Genomic DNA, 12,082 nt, shown 5'->3' with positions numbered 1-12,082 from the left:
GAGCCTTCAGGGCTTTGAATCAACATAAAACTGTAGGCAGAGACAGCAATGTCCGTTTTGCAGGGCGTGACTTTGATTTGTGTTATGATGCTACGGCAGGATACCCAGCAGAGTAGTTTTCTTTCAGACCGCAATCTCCATCTGTCGGTTTCAATGCCATAGGGCTGCATGTGAGGTGTAGGAAAGAAACACGTCACGCTGAATAAGCCTTCATTTAGAAATAGTTAAATTTTTGTGTGCGTATATAGTCCATTTGTTTTCGTTTTATCAAAAGCATCTTGTGCATATACATTTTGCGCAACCAGTGGGTATACAATTCATGCCCCATCATTTCTAACACTATACCCAATTGCGTGTTACTCGCCTTTCAGACTTCCTCTTTTGGCTATGTTGGTTCAGTTTGCCGTGACCGTTAAGTGACTCAAAACCTCCTTCACACGCAGAGACAATCACACCAAACTTCCTTCACGCATGTTTGGGTTTCGTGCCAGACCCAGCAAGGAAGAAATAAGGTGAAAAGGAATTGGTCATCACAACTTGTACCACACATCAGTCAATATTAGAAAATACAATTCTGTCGTGAGGTGGTGTGGTGGACATCATCTTGAACACATCCACTGTTGGATATTGATGTGATGGTGTCCAGCAACTAGACATAATGTGTTATTTTGAGCGCTCATTTATAGTCAACTGTTTGGACAAAATCAGACGACGTCCAGGTATTTTCTAGCGCCGCTGGCCTCTTCTGTTGCTCTGGCAACGTTCACCGTGGCAACACAACCTTGGACCAGGGTTTAGGAGAGGCTGAAATGAGGATGTCGCTAGGCTGAATTCAGCCACTCATATAATGGTAAGGCTAAGCTATTCATGTGTCATTGTGTGGAAACTGTACTTCCCTGATGCTGTCGATTATGATTAAGCCAAGTGTGAAAGCAGTGTTTATCTCATGGGGCTTGTTGTAAGGTTGACTGCACACACAGTATGTTTTTCTTCAGACCGGCTCGTTGGTTTGTTCATGTAAAACAGACCCCCCCGCCGTCGGACTCCTTTGTTATATTCCGAGAACCCCTTTTTTGCGTGCTCAGCAACAAGGCCTTATAGCTTCCTCTGCTGTTGTCCAGATGGATAATGAGGTTTTCCACACACACACGTGGATAACGCGAGGAAAGAGTGGATTGTGATCCAACACAATGAGGAGACGAGGGGGCCGAGAGAGACCCTCCCAGAGCTATCTGATTCCCCTTGAGATTTACCCCTGCAGGAACAGTAGCCTTGCTCATGCATCCCACCAATAACAAGCACTCACATACTCAGACAAGCATACTTTGACACAGGGGGTCTTGTTTATGCCCACGCCTGTGTGTACCTCAATCAATCAATGCACAAGGTCATGTGGTTTAAAGAATGGAGGGGGTGGTTGTGTTCCTACGTGCTGGTCAGTGGTCATCACTTTGAACAGGGTGATTCACCAGTGTTAGTCAAAGCACTTGGGGCCTCCCCCTAGCCATATTTAGCTACTTAGAAAAAACTCAGTCTGGCATTTGTCGCCTGTTGGTTATTTCTGCAGGTTAGAACTTAATAACTATAGCATTATTAAGTTCTAACTTGCAAATATCACCAACAGACAACAAATGACAAAAGAAATGACCTTGGTCTTTCAAACATCACTTTATTCCAATGTAATTTATACCTCAAATGCCCGGTTGGTCTTCAATGTTGTTCTTTCCTTGGTAAGATTTGGTTAGCTCAGTGATGCAGCAGTTCTCTCCAGTGTCCTTGCCAAAGTAATGGGTTTAGATGGGGTAAATAACACTGCATCACATTCATCGGAAGAATACGCCTATGTCTATTCCATCGCTGAGAGTGCTCTCACCACCGTTTTATTTTTAACACCACTAACAGCCAACATTTGACCAAGTCGTTGTTTGATCAGGGACAAAGTACGAGTGGTGTGTGTGTGTGTGTGTGTGTGTGTGTGTGTGTGTGTGTGTGTGTGTGTGTGTGTGTGTGTGTGTGTGTGTGTGTGTGTGTGTGTGTGTGTGTGTGTGTGTGTGTGTGTGTGTGTGTGTGTGTTGGTTGGTGTATTTTGCAATCTGCTCCTGGGTTTTCATATAAAATGTGTTTTCTCTTACACACAAGTGCGTTTGGTCTAGTTAGTAGTAGACCAGAAAAAAAAAATAATAATAATATTAAATATTAGTCAGTTACACCTGCGCTACGTAATGTATCATTCCAACAGCCTTTTGGACATATATTCTTATTAAGTTGTAGTATGTCGGTCTAAACTCCAAGACAAAAGGTTGTAATCTTGTAGTCCTTCAGTGGAACTGTTGATATTGAATTAAGGTGACAGCTACGGTTAAACTATCTTATCATCTTATCCATGTTTTTCCGAAACCGCCAAAAGTAAACAGCTTTCCAGTCTGGAAAACATGTCTAATATATTGGCTTGAGGCTTTGCACAACACCCATGTCCTGGTGACATCATCAAATCTGTCAGAGTTTCTACGTTATTCCCTCCTCCATTTCCCATTACATCAGACAAACCCTATGATTCATTGTTTTTTGTCTTTACCAGAAAGGAGTTTGTTTTTTGATGAGGGTCGGGCGTTCAGCATTCTAACAGTCTGGCCTCAGAAGACACAGGCAAAAAAAGGGTGTCTTTGTCACCCGAGAGAGATATTCTACACGCACACCTTCACACTCTTTCTCTCTTGCACTGACTCTTAACCGGTCCCGCTTCTCTGGGAACGTCAGGGCTAGTCCAGGCTCGCCATGCTGCCTTGTTTTGGGGTTGGGGGGGGGGGGGGGGGGGGGCAGCAGCATTCTTCCTCATCGCCTGTTTAAAATGCTGCTATTCAGGAATATATATTTAAGCTGTGTGTGTGTGTGTGTGTGTGTGTGTGTGTGTGTGTGTGTGTGTGTGTGTGTGTGTGTGTGTGTGTGTGTGTGTGTGTGTGTGTGTGTGTGTGTGTGTGTGTGTGTGTGTGTCACAGCATGACCTCTTAATCATTCCAGTGTCCCGACTGTGAGTCGCCTGCTTCTTCTTCTTTTTTTTTAACGTAGGTATTTTGTTTTAATAACCGTCTCAGCTGGAGACCGTATCCCTGTGTCCATGTATCACCCCCTGGGTGATGGGCTGTGCTGACAAAGCCAATGGCCCCACCCAAAACAGGGCTGGAGTAGGCGGGTCTTCAGCCTGACACGTCCTAAGGAGCAACACATACATACTCTTATCCAAAGAACGGCTCTGGATTCTGATTGGCTCAAAGCCGTTGTATGATGCTCTCTAAAACCACGCACCCTGTGACCGAAAAACAATTCATTTTTAGTATTTAGCAATCTCAAAGTGGGAGGAGGAGCTATATTGCTCGATGGAAGAAGGAATATGAGTTTTTTGCTCTGTGTTTACTTTGCATACTAGGCAGTCTAAAGTAACTGTTAATGTACATTGTTATGCTTTATTACAGAGAGGGAGGATGGTATGGGAGATAGAGGGGAGGACATGCAGCAAATGACGACGGGCAGGATTGGAACCCGGGTCGCTGCGTTCAGGACTGGGCCTATATGGTACACGCTCTGCCCAGTGAGCTACCGGGGCGGGCCTAAATTAACTGTTGTAATCTGTACTAGTAATCGCTTTATGAAATAATAAGCAAGTTGAGGCCTTGATTGGCGTTAACGTCCCCTAGCCTACCAACAAAATGAGGTGCATCGGCTTCCCTGTTTGTCCCCCCCAACCCCAAGCAAACCCCCAAGTTCAACCTGAAACGTAAAGAATCCATGACTTGATTCATTGTATTACACATTCGAGCAGCCGGTGTGTAGCGTGTTTAAACTATACGCTGACTACGTTGGCGTGAAGGTGAGTGTGCAATGCATGATCAGACAGGATGTGGATGCACCCTGCACACAAGGGGCTGAGCCGGAGAGGTTTGTGCAGAGCTGCAGCTAACTGGATGTCAGCGTAGAAGTTCACAGTGAAGGGGAGTTCACTGTAAATAAACTAAACAAACTAAAATTCCCTTTTTCAACCACAATTTGCAAGCGATTTTGACTTTGACTCTCCTGGTGTTTCCCTGACACATTCGTTGTCACGAACGCAATAGAAGAACGCGGCTAGTAAACAGTTTAAAAGCGGCACAGAAGCAAGTGGAAATTTACTGGTGGTTACTTCTTCGTATCTAATAATTATTTGGTCTCTTTTACAGTTGGTGGGGACTAATTTGACTAATTTCATAATTCCACATCTCTATTTTCCTGCCGACGTCTGGTACTTCAACGTGCGTCACAGCGTCAGGGCAGATGATCAGGGGCAAAAAGGTGCATGTCCACCTGGGTGACAATTTTCCATCACTTTCGGAGAGGGAGTAATCATACCAGTGATTACTGCAGGGTCATTTGTCCTGTTAATCAATGCCGCTGGTAACCTTTCCCACTAAAGAGTTGTGTGTGTGTGTACTGGTGCTCTTGTTCCTGTTGGTGAAGATCTGTTTGTTTCACACATCGTCCTCCTGAGTCCCCACATTTACACTATAATGCTTTTGACCAGATTATCACGGTTGTAATCTACACCTCCAGACGGTTGTCTTTCCTCATCCTCATCCTGTTTGTAGGGTGTGTCACAATACCATGCCCTGGCCTGTCATGCTCAAAAGTGTGTCGCGTGAAGCGCTGTCTTAGGCCGAGAACTCTTAATGGAGGGCTGCCAAGTCCACGGATCAAAAGGTTTATTCATTAGGGAGAGCGGGAAACACAGGGGTTGGATTGACTGGACATCTTGGAAGATTGTCTTGTTGGTTTTCCCCTCCCTTCTCCAGAAAGCTATTATAGATGAGTCACAGGACCATAATACCGTTCTTAAACAAAGAACAGTCTAAACAAACAAGCAAGTGCTTCCGAACTGTGTTCCTGAGATTAAATCGAACCAAACCTGTTTTCAAAAATTCAGTCATTATTTACTAGCCGGGTTCCGCCCGCCTCCACTCAATTTTAATTTCCCTTCAGTACTTCAGTCTGGGTGTAGTGTATGTTTGCACGCTTTCTTTTCCCTCAAGTTTGTCCTTCCAATCAGTGAACAGGAGGCGCGGCCTGAGAACAGTGATGTACAGGTCGTGCGCGAGTTTCAGTTGTAGTCAAACGAATACCGGGAAGCAGCAATAAGAAATACGTCACGACCAAACGTTAGCGATTGGTTAAGGCAGATCCGGAGTGGCACTGGGCAGAGCCAATAGGTTTTAAACTTCAACAGCACCCGCCAATCGTTTGTCTCTATAGCAGTTCTAGACCATCGTTATGAATGAAATGAGTATGAAGGTCTAGTTAGGACTAGGCTAATTATTTACCAGTTAGTTGACTGATTTCTTTGTGGTGTGTCACTGTCTGCCTTCTGTGTGTAATATTGGAATTCTGAAAATAAATTCTGTAGGGGTACTAAAAACAAGTCCTTCATAACCATGTAATACCCAGTTCACCCAGATTTGATCTGGTCTACAATCAGACTTTGGATATTAATCTAAAGTCTGATATGTGGGATTAGCTGGTACCAGACCCAGTTTTCAAATGCAAAGTTTGTTGAGAACCTTGTGTCGCAATTCAAGCAGACTTCCCCTAAAAGGAAATTAGGGTTTTGTTGATCATGGGTAATTCCAGAGATTTCAGAGGTGATGAGGTGATGATGCTACTGTGTGATAGGGTGGTTTGCTGCACGCACAGTACAGGATGGTGGTGAGATAGGATGGTGGTAGACAGAGTGGAGGTGAGACAAGGTATATGTGAACCAGGGTGCGGCTAAAAACATTTGCTTCTGAAAGTAGTGGTTTTCCTGTCTCAATCCGCAATCAGCACAAGATACAGTCTCATTTAAAATAATGTTTGGTGTCAGCGGAGAACCTTGTATACCGGTATCTCCTAAATCTGTCAACAAATTAGATAAAAAACCAAAACATATCCAGCCTCATTATGAACCAGTCAGCTTGCTGTGTGTATCTTTCTATATGGACGTGTGTACACTCCAACAAACCAAGTCACTGTGCCACTGGAGCAATGCTAGTGATGATTCACTGTCTCTATGAGAGACGCCATCCCAAATGTGTGTGTCTTTGCGTCTGTGTCTGTGTTTCCGTGTCTGCCTTTTCTTATTCACGATGGGCTGACTCGTGGCCTCAACACATCCTTTCCTTTCTCAATGATTACCTTAATGTACGGCCCCCTGATAACTTCTACCCAACTGCCATCCATACCTGTCTCCCCATTACAATAACTCATCTTCCTTTCAATATCCTTGCAATGCAATATTGATGCCCGTAGGTAAGTGTGTATTGATTTCATACGAGTTGCCCTGCAAAAGAACTATCAACATTTTATAAACAAGCTCCAGTCAGACTGTTTAAGGTTAACAGTGTTGCAGGGCATGTCCTGGTTTAACACAGTTTAACACATAGTCGGCTCTCCCATACATCCAGAGCATGGACATTGAGTGCTCCCAAAACGTCCAGGAGGTGGAGGTGTGTGTGTGTGTGTGTGTGTGTGTGTGTGTGTGTGTGTGTGTGTGTGTGTGTGTGTGTGTGTGTGTGTGTGTGTGTGTGTGTGTGTGTGTGTGTGTGTGTGTGTGTGTGTGTGTGTGTGTGTGTGTGTGTGTGTGTGGTCAAATGCTCCAGAGTTTGCAGGGGGAACCGTTTATCGTCAGTCAAGCCCAGTACCGTTTACACCTGTCCTGCATGCTCTAATAGAGAGGCAGTGCAGACATCTGTTGAACGCAGGAAATCAATGTTCTGAGACCGTTTCTCTTGTATTTTGCACACATGGCTGAGGCTGCCTACCTCTAGCCAGCCTCAGCCATGTGTGCAAAATACAAGAGAAATGGTCTCAGAACATTGATTTCCTGCGTCACCCCCTCCTTACCCTAATGTTTCTGCATGTCCATGTGGGAAGGGTACTCTTCCTGCCGGCGGGTAAAGGTTTCCATGGCGACCGTGGTGTCAGATGGCAGTGAGTCTTTCAATTGTTCAGGAGTTTTATTGTTGCAAAATGGCTAGAAAAAAAACGGTTCCTTTTTCTTTACGAAAACTGCTTGTTCCCCTCGTAAATCGATCGGCTTTTAGATTGGAGAGTGCGTGCTTTGTTTCATGTGTGCATGATGGCAATTTACAAACGTTATGAAGCAAACAGTTTAACGATCACAGGGTCAGGAGTGTGATGACAGGCAAGTTTGTGAACTGGCATGGAAAGTGACCGATCTAGATGTCTGTGGCAGATCCTCTATTACATAAGAGAGATGAATAACGGCAGCTGAAGCCTTTCTTCTTATAAAGGACAAAGGGACAGACAAACGTTTCAAATTCCTTAATTGCACTCAACTTTAAAGTATTTTTTTTTGAGAGATGGCCTTTCACAGAACGTATATTACCTTTTTTAAGGATTTCTCTCATTGCTTTTATCGCTATCTTTTTTTTATCCCTTGGGGGAAGTCCTGTCTTGGGCAGCCGGCTCTGTGGCTTTGCTATGCAGCACGGTTTCACTTCCCTTCATACAGGTTTAGATCTTTCTACACAGAGCCAGGCTGTAGGTGTCTTAGGTCTGAGAGAAGGTACAACCTGCATCCACTTAAATACATTTCACCGTATGACAATTATCACTTTATGAAACACAAATAATTTGGAATGGCACAGAATAGATTCAATATTATGTTTATTTTTGATTGGGAGAAAATTTTAATTTCTTTGTATAGGGCATCTGTGAGATATGTTGGTGCTGTGCTTGGTGTACATGTTCTGCTATAAAGTAAAGATTAGAAGAATACGATTTAATACGATTTATAGCGTTGAGATGAGATTTTTTTGTTTGATTTTGCTGACTGTGCCGGTTGTAGCTAGTTGGATAATCTAGTATTCTGCTTAAGGGGTTTTATATGAAATAAGCTTCCCCTTATTTTCTCAACAACAGGATAAGATATCATCGCAGTGACCCTTGGCATGTTTCTGCATGGATATTTTCTCATAGCAGTACGATATTACCCCATAAAGACGGTGCTGAAACACTGACAAAAGAATCATTGGTCAAATCTAAGAATTCAAATGTCTTGACCTACATAACGTAGTCATATCTAACATTAAGCATGCTTTTGAATATGTCAAAACTGTATGACTATGCAGTCTCTTGAGCTAATAAAAGCCCTCTCATTTTGAGAAATGAATGGAAAAATAAATCTTTAAATATTAATTAATTGGGTTCATTACTTTTTTTTTGTTTTTTTGATAATAAAACTAATATAAATTATAATAATTATAAAAAGTGTTTATAAAATGATAGTAATAATAAATGTAATCTTTACTACACGGTAAGGACCTGACCTGTGTTGCCTTAGACCGAACACCAGGGGGCAGTAAGTTATTATGGAAGTAGATACTTCCTGTTTCTACTGTACTGAGAGAAGAAATGGCTATAACAACACGCTCTGTGGTCATTAGTGCTCTGAAACATAATATTGAATGTGGCACAACACATTACGTAACATCATATTCAATTTGCCACACAACTTATTGCAGTGTTCAAACTATTTACTGGTCAGCTTTGTTTGTTTCTTGCATGCCTACACACTCACCAAAGAGATGACCAGACTGCCTCATATAGAGCGAGTGTTTGTTATGTATGTGTGTGTGTGTGTGTGTGTTTGTGCTTGTGTGGCAGGAAATCTTATCATGGGCTTGGCCAATCACGTCGCCATACCAAGGAGCTCCTTGTTTGACCTCAATAGATCAAAATGATTTATTCCAGGGGATGTAAATCTCGCTCTCACTTTCCTTTCTCGTGTGTGTGTGTGTGTGTGTGTGTGTGTGTGTGTGTGTGTGTGTGTGTGTGTGTGTGTGTGTGTGTGTGTGTGTGTGTGTGTGTGTGTGTGTGTGTGTGTGTGTGAGATTTAGCAAAAAACCTGACTCATCAAGAAATATCAAAACCACACACTCTCACAATTGGGTTTCTTCGATGGCCAAATACCTCTGGAGCACAGGAGACAGGTCAACTGAGGGGAAAGACAAGCTGAAGCCTACACACCGACTCACACGGGGGGGAAGAGATTGCTCTCTTCTGCCATGGTAGCGTAGCCTTTAACACACTCACTTGTTCTAATGGTTGCCTAAATCATTCCTTGTACTCTCTCTCTGGCTTTTTCTCTCTCAAATCTGTTCCTTTTAGACACGATTATTTGCCTTTCAGGGAATTGTTTGGCCTAAGCGATCCATTAGTCTCGATGGAAGCACCGCCTTGGAAACCGAGATGGCCGGACACACACACACACACACACACACACACACACACACACACACACACAGACACAGACACACACAGACACACACAGACACACACACACATATTCCATGAATCTGGAACAGTGGAACCCCTGTGTGAGAGTGTTTGTGCGCTGGTGTTGTGAGGGTATTCTAGTGAATGTGTGTTTGACGGAGAAAGAGAGGGAGCGCGGCCGGGCGAGTCGCTGGGTTAACCGTTAAACCGCGTTAATAGTAATCTGACACATGTAACGCAGTCAGCAGCGGCCAGCGGGCGTCATCTCGACTCACTGTAGTGATGTACAGGCCATCGCAATACACACGCCTGCTCGCGCGCACGCACACGCACACCCTGCGCCCTTCTCACACCTCACTCCTCCGAACATTGCCCGAAAGGGAATGGAACCTTCACACTCCTTTCAGCCTCGCTGATGCTCTCACCAGAGACGCCCTCGGCCTCGGAGGTATGGGGCCAGACCGGCTGGGTCTGCAAGGCCATCACACACGAGACTGTAATCTTGCACATTACATTCTTGCCTATTACTGTTGCTACCAGTTCTACTGGTGTGTGTGTGTGTGTGTGTGTGTGTGTGTGTGTGTGTGTGTGTGTGTGTGTGTGTGTGTGTGTGTGTGTGTGTGTGTGTGTGTGTGTGTGTGTGTGTGTGTGTGTGTGTGTGTGTGTGTGTGTGTGTGCGTGCGCCTGCATGTCACTGCACCGTACAGACAGTTGGTTAACGGGTCCTTTATGCAGCACCACATGGCGGCACGTTAATATTTGATGGAGGCCAATTTGTGATGCTTCAGGAAATCTCCCTAGCAGCGGTATGCTGTTTTTGTGCGTGTCTGTCTGGGTTTGAGTGTGTGTGTCTGTGTCTGCGTCTGATTTAGTCTACATTGATTGGCAGGTGTAACTTTCCCCCAGCGCAGAGTGCACCGCCACACGTCCAGACTGCGTGTGCGTCTTTCTTTGTCCCAGATTTGAGACAAAGGATATTAGGTGAATCAATCCATTTTTGATGAAGAGCTACTTCAACCCTAACCCCCACTCTACGCCTCCCCTTTGTTCTTGGTGTGTCTGTGTGTGTGTGTGTGTGTGTGTGTGTGTGTGTGTGTGTGTACTGAGGGCTGACTCCTATCATGTCATATTTATGTTTGTAAGTGTGACTGACACATGAATTATAACAATCTGCGTGTTTGAAATGCCCGGTTATGAGACGACACACACACACACAATCTCTGGTATCGTCTGGCAATGTGATCTCTCTCTCTCTCTTTTTCTCTCTCTCCCTCTTTATCCCTAGGGGGGGGGGGGGGGGGTGTGTGTGTGTGTGTGTGTGTGTGTGTGTGTGTGTGTGTGTGTGTGTGTGTGTGTGTGTGTGTGTGTGTGTGTGTGTGTGTGTGTGTGTGTGTGTGTTGTGTGTGTGTGTTAGAGAGTGAAAGCGCTGGTTCATATGGGGCTGCTCTGGTATCCAGACAAAGAGTAGTTCCTAAGGGGGAGAGAGAGAGGGTGGATGGGGGGTGTTCCTCCCTGTCCGCCCTTTGTGCCCTAATTGAAGTGACTCCAACCCCCCCTCACATCCTCCAGCACCCCGGCTCTTTCTGTCCTCCCCTCCTGGACGGGGGGGGGGGGGGGGGGGGGGGAGGGGGTGAGGAAGGAAGGAATGAAAGACAGAAGCAAAGGGGGCTCGCTTTTGTTGTTGTTGTTGTTGTTGCTGCTGCCGCTCCGGGCCAGGTGCTCGAGGTGTTTCATTGGTGCCACGTTACCATAGCAACGGGACTCAAATGGGTCCCGTCGACAGTGGGACCACCACCTCCTCCTCGGCGTCTAACACACGACCGGGATGGGGGGGGGGGGGGGTAGCCGCGGTTACGTGGGGGGGGGGGGGGGCGTGGTGACTGTAGTGGTAATGAGGGGGTGAGGGGGTGACTGTAGCAGTAATGGGGGGGTGGGGGGGTGACTGTAGCGGTAATGGGGGGGTGTGGGGGTGAGGAAGGGGGGGGTGTTATCAGGTTTATCTTGCGGAACACAACACTAAACATGAGAGAGGGAGATAATGGGCTCATTAAAGCCGTGCCGGGAAGGTGGGGGAGGGATTACAAGAGGAGGTGGAAGCTTCCTTTATGGTGGTCCTGTACCGCTTGCATAATCTTTGGATGATGTATGGGTGTCGGTGCCTGAGATGTATTGTTTTTAGGTGTGTGTGTGTGTGTGTGTGTGTGTGTGTGTGAGCTCTGCAATCTATTTTACGACTCTGTACTGAATGAGTGCCTGAAGTAACATTTGTCAAGTGAATAATGGTTTCTGTCTGGCAACTTTTGTTTTAATCACACACTGAGCGGTGAGTGTGAGTGTGTGGGAGTACAGGCAACCCTAAAAATGGGGGGGGGCGGGGGGGGGGGTATAATGGTGGGATACATTTTTTTGTTACTACGGGAACCGTCGAGAGGAGCAGTTCAAGATTGCATCTCTCTCTACCTCTCCTTCTCCCCGGCTCATTCCTACTCCCTCTCTTTCTCTCCTCATTACACAAGTGATGTACTGAGAGAGAGAGAGAGAGGGAGAGGGAGAGTGGGAGAGAGGGAGAGAGAGACAGGGTGGGAAAGAGTGCGAGCATCAGCTCTCCATATTCTTCCGTTCAACACACACACACACACACACACACACACGGCAATTGCTGTGTTGCTCTGCTGTATCTCATTCACTGAGCGTGAACAAGGTGGTTTGAGGAGAGGGAGATGAGTGTGCAGGCTCCACGGGGGGAGGGAGAAAGGGAGGGAGGCGGGGGTTGGTTGAGAGC

General features: G+C 45.6%; 1 protein-coding gene across 1 annotated transcript in view; it reads left to right on the top strand.

The window, feature by feature from the left end:
• abr (ABR activator of RhoGEF and GTPase) overlaps positions 1-12,082 on the top strand; it is a 105,583-nt gene that overhangs the window by 1,309 nt on the left and 92,192 nt on the right. The gene's annotated exons all lie outside the window — the stretch shown is intronic.

Source organism: Micromesistius poutassou, assembly GCF_964030765.1.
Source record: "Micromesistius poutassou genome assembly, chromosome: 10".
NCBI lineage: Eukaryota > Metazoa > Chordata > Actinopteri > Gadiformes > Gadidae > Micromesistius > Micromesistius poutassou.
This window is presented reverse-complemented; position numbering and strand designations above follow the sequence as displayed.